This window comes from Bos taurus, chromosome 20 (genome assembly GCF_002263795.3).
Source record: "Bos taurus isolate L1 Dominette 01449 registration number 42190680 breed Hereford chromosome 20, ARS-UCD2.0, whole genome shotgun sequence".
Classification (NCBI taxonomy): Eukaryota; Metazoa; Chordata; class Mammalia; order Artiodactyla; family Bovidae; genus Bos; species Bos taurus.
Genome location: NC_037347.1, coordinates 68,134,424 through 68,149,667, shown reverse-complemented (window position 1 = coordinate 68,149,667; position 15,244 = coordinate 68,134,424).

Below are 15,244 nucleotides of genomic sequence, written 5' to 3'. Positions count from 1 at the left end.
TTTTACCACTTTAATAGCATTTCAACAGATTCTTTCACTGAATTTAGTATTTTATTCATCTATAATTTCTATCAATAAAAATGATCTTCACCAATGTTTTCTAAAATGAAATATTGGTGAAGTTTAATTTTAAGCGCGTGGCAGTTTTCTCTAAAATAGATGGCTAACTGACAATACAATTTAGAAATGAGTATATCTTTTAATATTTGGAGAAGGAAAATGGCAATGCACTCCTGTGTTCTTTTCTGGAGGATCCCATGGACAGAGGAGCCTGGCAGACCATGCGTGGTCCATGGGGTTGCAAAGTCGGACACGAATGAAGCGACTAAGCATGCACGCATGCAGATAGGATGGAAGATTACAAATCCCAGTATGTGATAATCACATGAGGTTGAAATTCCTTAGTCAAATCTGAAAAAAGAAAATTTCATTTAATAAACAGAAAATTAGGCTTTGTGTTTTATTAATGAAACTTTTCCTATTGAGCATTTTAGAAATATAGCCAGTTGTTTGTCCAGTAGGAAGTACTAATTGTTCTACAAATGCAATTAATCTCCTTTAAAATTGTTAGCATTTGTAGATGGCAAATTTCCTTCACAGAGAGAAGGAAAGTGATGGGACAAGAATAGTCCAGAAGACAATAGATACTCTAACAGAATTTGATAGAATTCGTTGCTGTTCAGTCTCTCAGTCATGTCCAACTCTTTGAAACCCCATAGACTGCAGCACACCAGGCCTCCCTGTCCTCTACCATCTCCTGGAGTTTGCTCAAGTTCATGTCCATTGCGTTGGTGATGGCATCCAACCATCTTATATTTGATAGAATATGAGTTATAAATCCAGAGGATATTTTTCTCTTTTGGCAATAATGAATATCATATCTCCTTTTACATTGCAATTTCATTAGAATTTTATCCTTGCTCCCGCTTTAGAACTGGAATATCCAAAGTGCAGAGAGGTCAAACGAACTTTCTAGTGCACTTGCTGCGTACCCCTGCCGCAATCAAGGTGACAGTGATATTCTTGTTTGTGACCGCAGGCTTAGAATTTCCTCAGTGCTGAAAGCCGCCTTGGCAGAAGGAACAAGAGGACACTGGCGTGTTTACAATGGTTAGAATCTCTCCAGGTTTAGAACCCACAACACATGAACAGTCGTTGCACCAGCCTCAGAAGCTGACCATGGAAAAGTGAGATTCAGGGTGATGTGATGTTAGCTTCCTAGTTGGGAGGTAACATCTGTTACATAGCTCCTGATTACAGACCAAAAGTTTGTATCCACTTGTAGTGTAAGGAGCTTAAGCTTTTTGATTGCTGAGGAATCCTTTTCAAAGTTATTTATCTCAAATAGACATATTACCAGTCATATTATGAGGGAAAAAATAGAAGCAGCGACAGACTATTTTCTTGGGCTCAAAACCACTGCAGACGGTGACTGCAGCCATGAAATTAAAAGATGCTTGTCCTTCAGAAGAAAAGCTATGACAAACCTAGAGAGTGTATCAAAAAGCAGAGACATCACTTTGCTGACAAAGTTCTGTTTAGTCTAAGCTATGGTTTTCCCAGTAGTCAGAGATGGGCCATAAAAAAGGCTGAGTGCTGAAGAATTGATGCCTTCAAATTATGGTGCTGGAGAAGACTCTTGAGAGTCCCTTGGACTGAGGAGATCAAATCAGTCAATCCTTAAGGAAATCAACCCTTAATATTCATTGGAAGGACCCCTACTGAAGCTAAAGCAACAATACTTTGGCCACTTGATTTGAGGAGCTGACTCATTGGAAAAGACACTGATGCTAGGAAAGATTAAAGGCAAAAGAAGAAGAGGGCAGCTGAGTATAAGATGGTTGGAGGCATCACCAACTCAATGGATATGAGTTTGAGCCAACTGTAGGAGATGGTGAAGGACAGGAACCCTGGCATGCTGTGATCAATGGGGTCACAAAGAGTTAAACACAACTTACCAACTGAACAACAATAGCAAAGCAAAACAGCCAGATAAGAAATTAGGCCAGACACAGAGACACGGGTTCAGTCCCTGGGTCAGGAAGATCCCTGGAGTAGGAAGCAGCAACCCACTCCAGTATTCTTGCCTGGAAAATTCCATGGGCAGAGGAGCCTGGCAGACTACAGTCAGGGATCACAGTCAGACATCACTGAGCACGCACACACGTGCACACACACACACACACCCATGAAGCTCCCTCTTCATAAAGCCCGGGGTCACATGATAACTGACCATCTGAGTGACCCCTTCCTTTCCCATGCCCTCACTCCTGCTCTCAGGTTTTAAATTTGCCCATTGAGCTGCTACTACTGGTGCTGCTAAGTCACTTCAGTCGTGTCCGACTCTGTGCGAGAGCATACACGGCAGCCCACCAGGCTCCCCCGTCCCTGGGATTCTCCAGGCAAGAACACTGGAGTGGGTTGCCATTTCCTTCTCCAATGCATGAAAGTGAAAAGTGAAAGTGAAGTCACTCAGCCGTGTCTGCCTCTTCGAGACCCCAAGGACTGCAGCATACCAGGCTCCTCCATCCTTGGGATTCTCCAGGCAAGAACACTGGAGTGGGTTGCCCTTTCCTTCTCCAATGCATGAAAGTGAAAAGTGAAAGCGAAGTTGCTCAGTCATGTCTGACTCTTCTCGACCCCATGGGCCCATTGAGAGGCACCCACAAAGCCCTAGGCCCCTCACCCTTGACCCCAGCAAAGGCAGTGCCCAAGATCTGCAACGTCTCCCTTTCTCCTTCCCCACGACCTCCCTGTGTGGCTTTGGGTGTGCCCTCTACCCTCCAAGACATGAGTAATACTTGCCTCTCAAAGTTCCCTGATGGTTTTTGCTGAAATGTATCCTGTCATTATTATAAAAATCACAAGGGCTGGTCCAGTTGTGAACTTGGCTCCCACTGGGGAGATGTCTCTAGGGCTCCCACAAGCAGTGCAGGCCTGGGCGTCCAAGCCAAGAGCATCGTAATGGATGGGCTGAGACCAGCACAGCACCTCCAAAAGTCCGTGTGCTGAGGCCCCACCTCCCTGTGTGATGGTGTTTAGAGATAGGACCTTTGGGAGGTGACGGGTCAGCTGTGGTCATGAGGACCGAGTCCCATGACCTCTGTCTCCAGGCTTACGCTGAGCAAAGGTCATGAGAGGACTCAGGGAGGAGGCGGCCGTCTGCAAGCTGGGAACGGAGCCATCCCCAGAACCCAGCCACACCAGCACCTTCTTCCTGAATTCCAGGCCACCGAACTGTGAGAAGGAAATTCCTGTTGTCTGACCCATCCAGTCTATGGTATTTTGTCACGGCAGACTGAGAAGAAGGACGCAACCACTTAGAATACTTCCTCTTCTAGGCCTCATTTTTGCTGAGTCTATAAAACAGAAAAGCACATTTTTTATAACTATAATTACTTGGTTATCATTCATTTAGGTCCTAAGAAATGTGACCACAACACCTCCCACAAGTAAATGGTGACATTCTTGACAGACACGAGATCACCACTGGCTTCCAGTTGATGCTTTGTGTGTGTTTGTATTTTTTGCCTCAAGGTGTGATATGTGGAATCCTCATTCCCAGCCCAGTGATCAAACCCATGCCCTGCATTAGGAGCTCAGCGTCTTAATAACTGAACCACGAGGGAAATCCGTGTTGACATGTTTTACAAATAGCACATGTGAAAGAAGTGGACTCTCTGAGCAAGAAAATTTAAGACTGAATTTTACTATTAAAAATCTGTCTAAATTGGGCTTTCTGGGTGGCTCAGAGGTAAAGAACCCATCTGCCAATTCAGGAGAAGTGGGTTCGATCCCTGCATAGGAAAGATCCCTTGGAGAAGGGAATGGCAACCCACTCCAGTATCTGTGCCTGGAGAATTCCATGGACAGAGGAGACTGGCAGGCTACAGTCCATGGGGTCACAAAGAGTCAGACACAACATAGCAACTGAGCACACACACTAAATTGTCTAGTGTTTAATGAAGTTGGTTTTTTTTTTTATAAGTCAGGGAAGTTCAAGAACTTCTAAGAGATCTTTGACTGATAAGATGAAATGATTCAGAATTCTCATCGATCTCACAATTCTTGGGAATGATTTTCTACTTGTGGGACATAATAAACAGTTTTTGGAAACAAAGCTCTCCTCCCAGTGAGCTGGTTGTTCTCACCCAAACCAAAATCATTAAGTAATCACGAAAGATGTCTAAACAAATCAATGGCTGAAACGAATGGTTGTAAGGCATTTCTCAAAGTCTTTGAATCCCTGCTTTAATGAGGGTGTAGAGCTGAACTTCGATTCTGTGTTTAGGAACTGTTAGTCCTTTTTGGACTTTAAAGCTCATTGTTTAGTTGACAAAGTGGCCCTTCACTGTGTGATCTTTTAATCACAACAATTCTGGCAAACAGACACAGACTATTTAAGCTCCACTAATTGTTTCATTAAATTTTTAAAATGTGGTGCAAAATTGCATCATTTTCCAAATGTTGTCAATATAGCACAGGTTTCCTTGATGTCAGCAAGTCTGACATTTAAAAGAAGAAATAGTTTTGTATATATTTTCAGTCCAAAAACTTTGGGAAACACTAAGGGGCTTAAGTCTCTTCCTCCACATTTTTTTTTCTTTTTTTTTTTTCAAGTTCAAAGTTTCGGGCTGATGGTGAAGCTGAAGCTCCAATATGTTGGCAACCTGATGTGAAGAGCCAACTCGTTGGAAAAGACCCTGATGCTGGGAAAGACTGAAGGCAGGAGGAGAAGGGGATGACCGAGGATGAGATGGTTGGATGGCACCACCGATTCAATAGACATAAGTTTAAGCAAACTCAGAGAGATGGTGATGGACAGGGAAGCCTGGCATACTGCAGTCCAAGGGGTCACAAAAAGTTCGACATGACTGAGCAACTGAACAACAACAGAGTTTCTAAAACCCATTACTGATGTTCTGATACATCGGCTGGGAAACAAGGTATTGGAAGTTTCCCAAACTTCTTCTTGGACTTTGGTTGGGGCATCAACTATGGTCAGAGGCTGTAGGTGAAATATTCCTAGCTCTGAGTGTCAGTATCAATAAAAGTGTGAAGCACTCACCCACACGTCATAATTCATCAAGAGGGACGGGTTTAGAATGCTGCCCCAATTGGTAGATAGAAATGAGTGAAAAAAGCCAAGGCTCCTTTGGTTTAGTGATAAAAACAAATGTATTGGGAGCAAAGATAAACATTGTGATTTAACAAAGACAAAAATAATACTGAATTTCATGTCTGACTAAAGGAGGGAGAGCACCCTAGTAATTACGACAATGACCTCTGGGCTTAGTTAGGCTGAAACAGTGGTCAGTTTGGAAATTGAATGATTCAGAAGGTACAGAGCCAATAAATAATGCTGATAATGTTAATCAAAATAAATCTTCACATTTCAAGGGTCAGAAAACGAGAAAAGAAGGTTTGTACTTAAATGCGGTGACCTTGGGGGTTTCTGGAAAGCCTTCTCTTTTGCTGCATTCTACTTGGTAATGAATATGCACAATTATTTTTATTATGTACTTTAAGGGGTTTTGTAATGCTTTTTAAATTTAAAAGTAGCGGTTCACTTTGATTGTTTTGTTCATTTATTTTATTTATTTATTTGTTATTTTATTGTTTTGTTCATTACCCAGTGCAATTATAAAACAAATTCATCCCTAATACTCATGGTTTGCCATCTGATTACAACACAATAACTGAAAATGCATTCAAGCATTTTTTTTTTTTTCTGGTTACAGACCCTGTTTATAAGTTATAATCTCAGAACCTACACAAACAAACATTCTTCCCAATTCGCAGTTGCTGAAGACAGAAACATAAGGACAAGAACCCTTTCGAGCCATTTTAGTCTCCATTGCTGCTGTGTGTGGAGTTTAAGCTTGTCTAGACAGATGCAAGGGCTTGCCAGGGGGCTCGGAGGTAAAGAACGAGCCTGTCAGTGCAGGAGATGAGGGTTCAACCTCTGAGTTGAGGAGATCCCCTGGAAGAGGAAATGGCAACCCCCTCTTATATTCTTCCCTGGGAAATCCCATGGACAGAGGAGCCTGGCAGGCTAGAGTGCATGGGGTTGCAAAGAGTCAGACACGACTAGAACACACACACACACACACACGCACGCACCACAGATGCAGATGTTGTTCAGGGCAGGATGAATCATTCTGTTTGTGTCGCAGATATGATGGGTCTTGTGCCCTGGACACCTGCCTTGAGTGAAGGATCCCATAAAGTTCACGCCACACCAGTGCTCCCTAACCGGAGATGAATCACCTTTCTCACTTTTCAGTTACGCAATTTGAACATCATACATTGTCTGCCTGTGTAAAAAGCAATGTGCTCAAATCTATGACTGCAAAAATAGAGAACCATGTTGCCCTATTTTGAAAAGACACTCACAGAATATGCACAGCTACTACTAAATTCGAACTTCATTTTGAAAATCTCCTTGCTGTTACAATACCTCCCCCGATTGAGACCTACAAAACAAAACAAAAAAAAAACAGAACATACAAAATGGGCCATAAAAGCGTGGCTGGGCCAAACCGTAAAAGACGACTCTCAGGTGAAAAACAAAATGAAGCAGGAAGCAGAACGGAAATATCTTAGAAACGCATTCTTCTTTTAAAAATCTAAGGAACTTTAATCTTTCAGCTAAAAAGAAAAAGAGAGAGCCCAGATGTCACTGAGTCATGCGGAAATGTGAAGGTGTGCATTATTTTTGGGGAGGAGATGTTCCTAGGGAAAGAAGCTGCCCATGCAGACGTAGGCATTTGCTTTCAGATTTCAAATGATTCCAAAAGTCATCTTTAATAGTTCGCTACTTACAGAGTAAATCACTGATATACTCAGAGCCCTGATGGATCCCCTTTATTCGATGAATCAAGTTGCTTGATGCGCCTCCAACTGTTTGGAGTCATGAGGGAGATCAGACTGCCCGATGCATGATGTTTCACGCAGATTCCTCTAATTACCAAGCTTTAATGCAATTTCTGGTCAAAAATCGCAAATGTATTTGATTTAACAAATGCTTCTTTCACCACAAACAAAGCCCTTGAGGTATACTTTTAGAGGTGGGGATGGTTTTCTTCTTCGGCATTACCTAATCTGATAAAGTACAGCCAGATGATTCAAAGTGAAAATCCAGATGCAGAAAAACACTTTTAAAGTTTCAGAGCACTTTTTAAAATTCCTACCGGCTAGCCTATCCTGCTGTGTCATGGCAAGTTTGCCATGTGTGACCTAACCTAAACCAGCGATGGGATCAGAAGGGTTAGTGCGACGAGCCCCAGTGTCCAAGTGTGAACGTTACATTTGCTGAAAATACAGGGCATTTAAGGGCAGAAATTGCTTCAAAGCATATCCTGAAACACAGATCTAATCTTGCTGTGTGAAAAATGCATTATGGAGACAAGATCCTTTGGGAATCAGTTGGAAAGAGGTATCCAAGGAAAGCTCAGAATTAGCTTCTGGGGGAGAATACAAAAGATAGGACCCTGGTAGATAGGGGGGGCGGTCAGAGATGTCCAGAAGCCAGCAGGGTCCCCCATCTTCTCCAGGGAATTGGGACTGATGGAGTTCAACACCAGAAATGACCTCAGAGCATGTGGGTTCCCAGAAGGATCACTTCTTTGCTTTTTTGGAAATAAATTAGGGATTTTTTTTAACCTTGTCCAGGGTACAGAGAGCTATCTTTCCTAAGACAAAGGACTCTTCCATAGGAGCGAGAGACAAAGGAAATCTGTATGGACTACAGTGATCTAGATCTTGAACATATGTCGTAGAAGCAAGAGTGAGTGAATGCTGAGCCCTCTGAAGTCATCTTGAGAGAAAAGGAAAACCTCCAGTACTACTTTCTGAGTCTCACTAGGTGTCATAGGTCTCTCTGTGCAGCCTACCTACTTAATAGTTGATTATGTGTGGGCATCATCATTTTCTGTGAATCACTTTCCTAAAACTCTGTGGTTGCAGCATTGACCTGATACATCTGAGAAAGGAAAAGAATGTAACCCCATTAAAGTAGTCTGTCAGAACAGAAATTGTACTGAACAAGGTTAAACAGGCAAAGAAGACTTTATACAAGCCTTTTGCAACAGGGGAGAGAGACCAGAACTCAGACTGACCTCAACTCTGATAAAGCTAAGAGAGGTAGGGGTTTAATCTGCTGGAGTGATGGAGTGGAAAGTCCTGGAGGATGTTAGGCAAGAGTTTGATCAGTGGGGTGTGTCCAGCACTTTGAGTTATTCCTACATCTGCAAATGGTTCTTTCTGTGATCAGGCCATCTGTGTTTGCTCACTGTCACCCACCAAGGCTGGGCTCGCCTATCTCATGGAGACTAGGAGATAAGGGTGCTATCTTCCTTGATGATCATATTTCAAAGGTATGGCTTCCAGGTTCTTGAGAAAAACATTGCTGGGTTGTAAAATGGGCAAGAGGCTTCCAGAAAGAGTTCCCTGTATATCGAAGGTGAAGAAAACAAATTTACAAGGATGAGTTTCCTAAAGAAGAAGCCCAAAGGAAAGAGCGGTCAGGGGCCAAGAATCAGGAAGAAGTCCGCCTAAAGTTTCGTCAAGCTGAGAGTAACATTAACAGAATTTGGGACAAGTCCATGAATCAGACGTCTGAGAGATTCTTCAGAACTGCGGGAAAGAAAGAGCTATATTAAAAGAGATTTTTAAAGCAGAAAATAAAAACATAATCGTAGTAGGCAAAGAACAGGATTCAGGGCATTACGGATGGACACCTCACAGAAGACTCCTCATGGAATCTGACACAGCTGCCTACGTTCACGTGTAGACTGTGGACAAGCTCCTGAAACCACAAGACTGTATCAGGGCTTTCTGCTTATCTGACTTCCAACCATCAAAATTAGGAAGTGAGGCTCTTCAGTTAATTTCAATAGCAAAGCTGGAAATATAAGGAAGGTTTGTCTGCTGCAACAAGTCAGGTGTTCAAGTAAGTTAGGTAGCCAGGTGGGCTACCTGGAGTAGGTGAGGTACCCACTTGGGGTTACATACAACAGGTACCTCTAAGACTTTGCACAGATAGTTAGAAAGAGTAAGATGTTCTAGAGTAAGGATGCTCAAAGTTGGCAGCTCCAGGGCCTCCACACATGACCTTGGGCAGAACAGACTCTGTAAAAAATGGATTCCATTAAAGTACTGTCCCAGAACTTGTTTAGGGCCTGGAGATCCACAGATACAGTCCTTCATCTCAAGTAGGAGACTTGAGATGAAAAGCAGTGACCCGTTCACAAACAGTGTGTTTCAAACAGTGCCCAGACTGAAGACAGCCAGGCAGAGATGTCTAGTAGCCAGTTAGGCACGTTACTGTGCAGAGTGGAAGAATATCTGCATACAGATGAATAAAAATCAGTGAAAGGGCTAAGGGAGATCAGACTAGGGTAGTTCAAGAAATGCAGGTCAGATTGTCCAGGGAAAGGCTGAGACGTAAGGAGAGAGTCAAGGGCAGAGACTGAAAACCACCAAGGTGGGAGGGCTGGGTGGATATGAGGAATCTTCAAAGAGGACAGAGCAGGAAACAATGGAAGCAGCAAGAACCTAGAAAGGGGAAAAAAAAAAAAAAAAACACAGAAACAAACTGGACAGAGATGCAGTCTGCAGGGTGTTTGGGGTCAATGGTGTCACGTTCACGTGGCTACGAGTAAAGATGGGATGGACCCTGTTGGCTGGCTTCATGGTTTCTCACCGGGATCCCACTGAGAAGAGTTCAGTGGTGTGGGGGACAGGGCAGACTGCCGATCTTAGGGGGATATGAATTGAGGAAACAGGATGACAAGCAAAGGCCTGCATTTCTAGACAGAGAACCCCCCAAAATATGAGACGTTTCTGACAGTGTTTGAAAAAGGCCTAAGACTAAGACAAGGTTTGGGGTTCTTTCTGTAAGTTTTTATAATGTAGGTATGGGTGTGTTTCTATGGGGAAGAAAGCAGTGGAGAAGGACAGGCTGAAGAAAGAGCAAGTGCTGGACAGGAGGGGTTAGTGGAGGCTCACAGACCAGGAGACCTTGGGAGTAACTGTTAGACAAACATGGGAGGGGACTGGTGACAGGTGTGCGTTGATGAAGTCAAGTATCAGTGCTGAGGGGATAACAGACTAGACACAGAAACGCAAGCTAGCCCAAAGAGCATGGTCGTGTGAGACTTCTCCAGCAGCACTCACTTCCCTGGTGCCCCCGTGTGGAGAACCCAGAGGCCAAAACTGGTAACAGGAAGCTGTTTCCACCACAGGTGTGAGGGAAGGCCGATGGGCAAGGCAGCTGAGATTTACCACCAGGGCTGGTTGGAACGTGTGTGTCATGAGGTCTTCGCTGAAGTATGAAGAACGGCCAGGACAGAGAGGGAAAACGCCGAGTTGGCATCAACAGAGAGACAGTTACCACCTGTCCTCACCTGCTCTTGGGAAGATACCTCAGGGCCCGGAGAACACTTCCAGTCCCCTCTGGCAGGCTCTCACACACTCGCTCTTTCCCAGTCAGGGGAGAGTCAGGTGACTCTTGAGTCTTTGCTGTGATGAAGCTCAACCTGGACTTGCTTTGCCTGCTGGGTCTCTCTTAGACATGCCAATGCTCAGGAAAGCCCATTTCCTCCTTGTTTCCTCATCTAGAAAGCCAGCTGAGCAGACTGGGGCTTTCAGCCGCACCTAGCATCCTTCCATGAGAAGCCACCTCAGAGCCCTGGCTGGAGAAGTTGGATTCATGGTGGAAGACCAAGACCTCACGACCAGACTCCCTTTTCCCACAAGTGCTCCTGTTGAAGAGCTGCTGTTTTAATCTTCCTTTCAAAGGTCATTGTTTTGCATGTTGTTTTCTTGCCCACAGTTCCAAAGAGCAGAACTCCCTGGGGGACTTGGCTACCCGCTCTATTCAGATAGCTTTACTCAAAGGTTCGTATAGTCAAGGCTATAGTTTTTCCAGCAGTCACATACAGACGTGAGAGTTAGACCATAAAGAAGGCTGAGCACAAAAGAAATGATACTTTCAAACTGTGGTGCTGGAGGAGTCCCTTGGACAGCAAGGAGATCAAACCAGTCAATCCTAAAGGAAATCAACCCTAAATATCCATTGGAAGGACTGATGATGAAACTGAAGCTCCAGTACTTTAGCCACCTGATGCCAAGAGCCAACTCACTGGAAAGACCCTGGTTCTGGGAAAGACTGAAGGCCAAAGGATAAGGGGGTGACAGAGGATGAGATGGTTGGATGGCATCACTGACACAATGGACATGAATTTGAGCAAACTCCGGGAGGTAGTGGAACCTGGCATGCTGCAATCCATGGGGTCACAAACAGTGCTCCATATAGAAATACTTGCAGGTATTCATTGATATATAAGTAGATATATTCAGTAGTTAAAATACAAACATATATTCCCTTGCCATGTCAGCTGAGAAAGAAAAGAAGCAACCGCACCTGAGCAGGAACCAGCACATATGGCTTTCGGGTGATGATTTCTAAGTCCACTCCCTGATAAAGAAGCGGAACTACTTGGAGAAATGGCTGATTTTAGGACTGTAACTGGAGATATAAAGAATGAGCTTGCAGCATCGTTCAGTGCCAGGAAGTAAGGAGTTTCTCAAAAACAAGCGAGCACACAAACTGCACAAATGATGGGGGTGTGTCTAAGGGATGCAGGAGCCGAATGAAAGGGTGCCCCGTGACCAAGACTAGAACCTTCAAAGTGGCAAAATAAACACAGTAGTCTTGGTTTATAATCCAAAGTTGGCTTATAATTTGTAAAATAAAATAAATATCCATGAGCCCACGCTGGTATAAATAAAGGATGATACAAATTAAAAAATGGGGAAAAACAGGCAAATATTAGATGCAGAAGAACTGCAAATAATGTGTATAAACACTTGCTTTGAGCTGAACGTTCATATAGTAAAACCTCTGCAAAATTCTTGTATTAAACCTAACTTTCAATGAGTTGATAATGAGACACGGTTCTTTGGGAAGTGATTACTTCTTCTGCCCTGTGAAGACATGGAGAAGATGGCCATCAGTGGGCTAGGCAGGAGCCTTGTGAAGAAACTGGGTCTGCCAGTGCCTTGACCTCAGACTTGTCAGTCTCCTGATCAGTTTCCAAAACTGTAAATGTGTTGTTTGTTTTGTTTGTTTGTTGTCGTTGTTGATATACCATCCAGGACAGACTAAGACAATATTCCACTTTTAAATGATAAGAGTCCACTCTGTGAATGTGGGCTTTAAATGGTGACTTCCTTTCAAAGAGTACAGTGTGCGATGGGGAAAAAGAAGAGCCTGATAGTGGAGAAACTCAAGAGACATTCCCTCATCCAGGAAGTCAAGGTCAGCATCAACAGTGATGCATCAGGTTGGTAGTATATGAAACGATGCTATGATAGGATGAAAACTGTATTTTATCTCCAGAGCCTTCTTCCCCAGACAGCATGCATGCGTGTGAGCTCAGTCACTTCAGTCATGTCCAGCTGTTTGCAACCCCAAGGACTATAGCCCACCAGGCTCCTCTGTCCATGGGATTCTCCAGGAAAGAATACTGGAGTGGATTACCATGCCCTTTTCCAAGGGATTTTCCCAATCTAGGGATTAAACCCACATTTCCTGTGTCTCCTGCATTGCAGGCAGATTCTTTACTGCTGAGTCACCAGGGAAGCCCTCCCCGAATACCACTACTTAGTCTAATCAAGAAAATTATCAGAGGAATCCCACTTAATGGACATTCTGACCAGAATGCAAAACTGTCAGGGATATAAAAAAAGGGCCTAAGAAATTGTCACGTCAAAGCGGAGACTAATGAGGCATGTCTATTAAAAGCAACGTGCTGTCTAGGATGGAATTCTGGAATATAAAAAAAAAAAAACATCTTATTATAAAGTTAAAAAATAAAATAAAATTAAATTAAAAAAAAAAAGAAAGTAAAAAAAAATTGACAACTGAAAAAAAAAAAAGACATCTTAAAAACTAACGCAACCTGGATATGAAGTATTTTGTTCAGATGCTAAGTTGTGCCCGACTCTGTGTGACCCCACGGACTGCAGCACGCCAGTCTTTCCTGTCCTTCACTATCTCCCAGAGTTTGCTTAAATTCACCTCCATTGAGTCAGTGATGCCATCAAGCTATCTCATTCCCTGTCATCCCCTTCTCCTGCCTTCAATCTTTCCCAACATCAGGGTGATTTCTAATGAGTTGGATCTTCGCATTAGGTAGACAAAGCATTAAAGCTTCAGCTTCATCATCAGTCCTTCCAATGAATATTCAGGGTTGATTTCCTTTAGGATTGACTGGTTTGATCTCCTTACAGTCCAAGGGACATAGATATATTATTATTAAGATTCCCTGATGGCTCAGAAGATAAAGAATCTGCCTGCAGTACAGGAGACCTGGGTTCTATTTATGGGTCAGGAAGATCCCCTGGAGAAGTAAGTGGCAACCCACTCCAGTATCCTTGCCTGGAGAAATTCATGGACAGAGGAGACTAGCAGGCTACAGTCCGTGGGGTAGCAAAGAGTCAGACATGACAGAAGGACTAACATTTTCACATTCACGTGGTACTGAGATAAGATGTTAATAAGAGGGGAAACTGCTTGTCAGATGTATGGAACTAGCTGTAGGACCTTAACAATTGTTCTGTAGTTTTAAAACTAGTCTACAATAAAATATATGTTTTTAATGAAGAGAACAACTCTAAAAAAAAAAAAAAACAACTGGACACTGATGCCGAAGAGACTGAGGTAAAGAGCAAGAGTCTTTCAGGACAAACAAATAATGTCACTTTGACTACTCAATTCTCTGAATAGAGAGATACTTAGGGAAAATTTGAGGTTTTGATCATTTTAAAAAAATAGTTTATCTGTGTATGACTGAATCATAGCATATAATTTTAACTAAATTTACTTTATAAAACAATTTTATTCCAAAATGAGGTGACAAGTGAAAAAAATATTTCTTGTTCAGTCTATCTTAACTCTTTAGACACATATAATCCATTTATTTATTAAAGTAAATAATATAAACATTTACAAAAATAATAGACTTTACAATCATCTTTACTTCCTTGTGTTAGTTCTACCAGAATTTCACTCCAATTATTCCAATAAATCACTCAGATTATTATTTTTTAAGGGTTTTCTACATAATCCAAGCAGCACCAGCATTAGTATCAGCATCTTCATCACCTTCTTTTTCATCATCGCCATAGCAAACACCTCCATGATGCTTCCATGGGTCAGACGCTGTCCTCAGAGTTTATATAACTAATTTAATTAATCCATTCAAACACCCTACAAGGTGTGTTGGGGAAACTAAGGCATAGGGAAGCTGGTAGCTTCCCATGCTAGTTAGTGATGGAGCCAGGATTCATCTTAAGCTTTCTGCCCTATAGGACACACGTATATCCACCATGCAGCACTGCCTTCCATGAACAGACTGACTCCCAAAAGGGCAGGTCGTGGATCCTCTGGAAGGCAAAGGATCTGTCACAAGTTGGCTACAGCACGGGCGAGTCTGGAGAAAGCACCTTTTGCTGCTGTGCTGTGGCAAGTAACAAGCGAGGATTTCTTGAACTGGATCCATTACTAGAGCCTGGCAGGACTCTGGTCACAGCTGAGCTGTGTCGAAGTGTAACCTCATCCTCTCAGCACTGACCCGCTGGGCATGGGAACGTGAAGAAGCGTGCTGGGTCCGCCCCTCCCAGTGACTCCATCACCCGAAAAACATGTGCTTGGCAGCTGGGGGAATGTGTTAGTTCAAAGGAAGTAATAACAAAAGGCAGAGGAGAAAGAAGGCACATGTACATTATCCAATTATTTACTTGTAACATATGTTAAAGAACTGTAATATGTTTGTTTTCATGTTTCGTTACTAGGAACTTCTACCTTATCTCTGAAGAATGGAAAGACAGCCAAGTCACAACAGTCCTGCCTCTTTCTAAGTAAGTCATTTATGAGCAGTGAGCGTCATGCTGGCTCTGACTGTATCAGCAGCATGTTCTGGCTACTTAAAAACTGGGAAATGCTTCCAGACACTTAATAACTAGCAGACTGGTTCCACTTGAGAAGACATTGTAAACAATACCTGTTGGCCTTCTTGTCAGGGCTCTGCAGGACAAGGCCATCCTCTTAGACTGATGGCCAACCGCTCTGGAGGAGGCTTGTCTCATCACTCAAATTCCAAAAAGCTCTTTGCCAGCTTTGAAAGAACAAACCTCTATGGCAACTCAAGAAGCCAGTCAAGAAATGATCTTATGT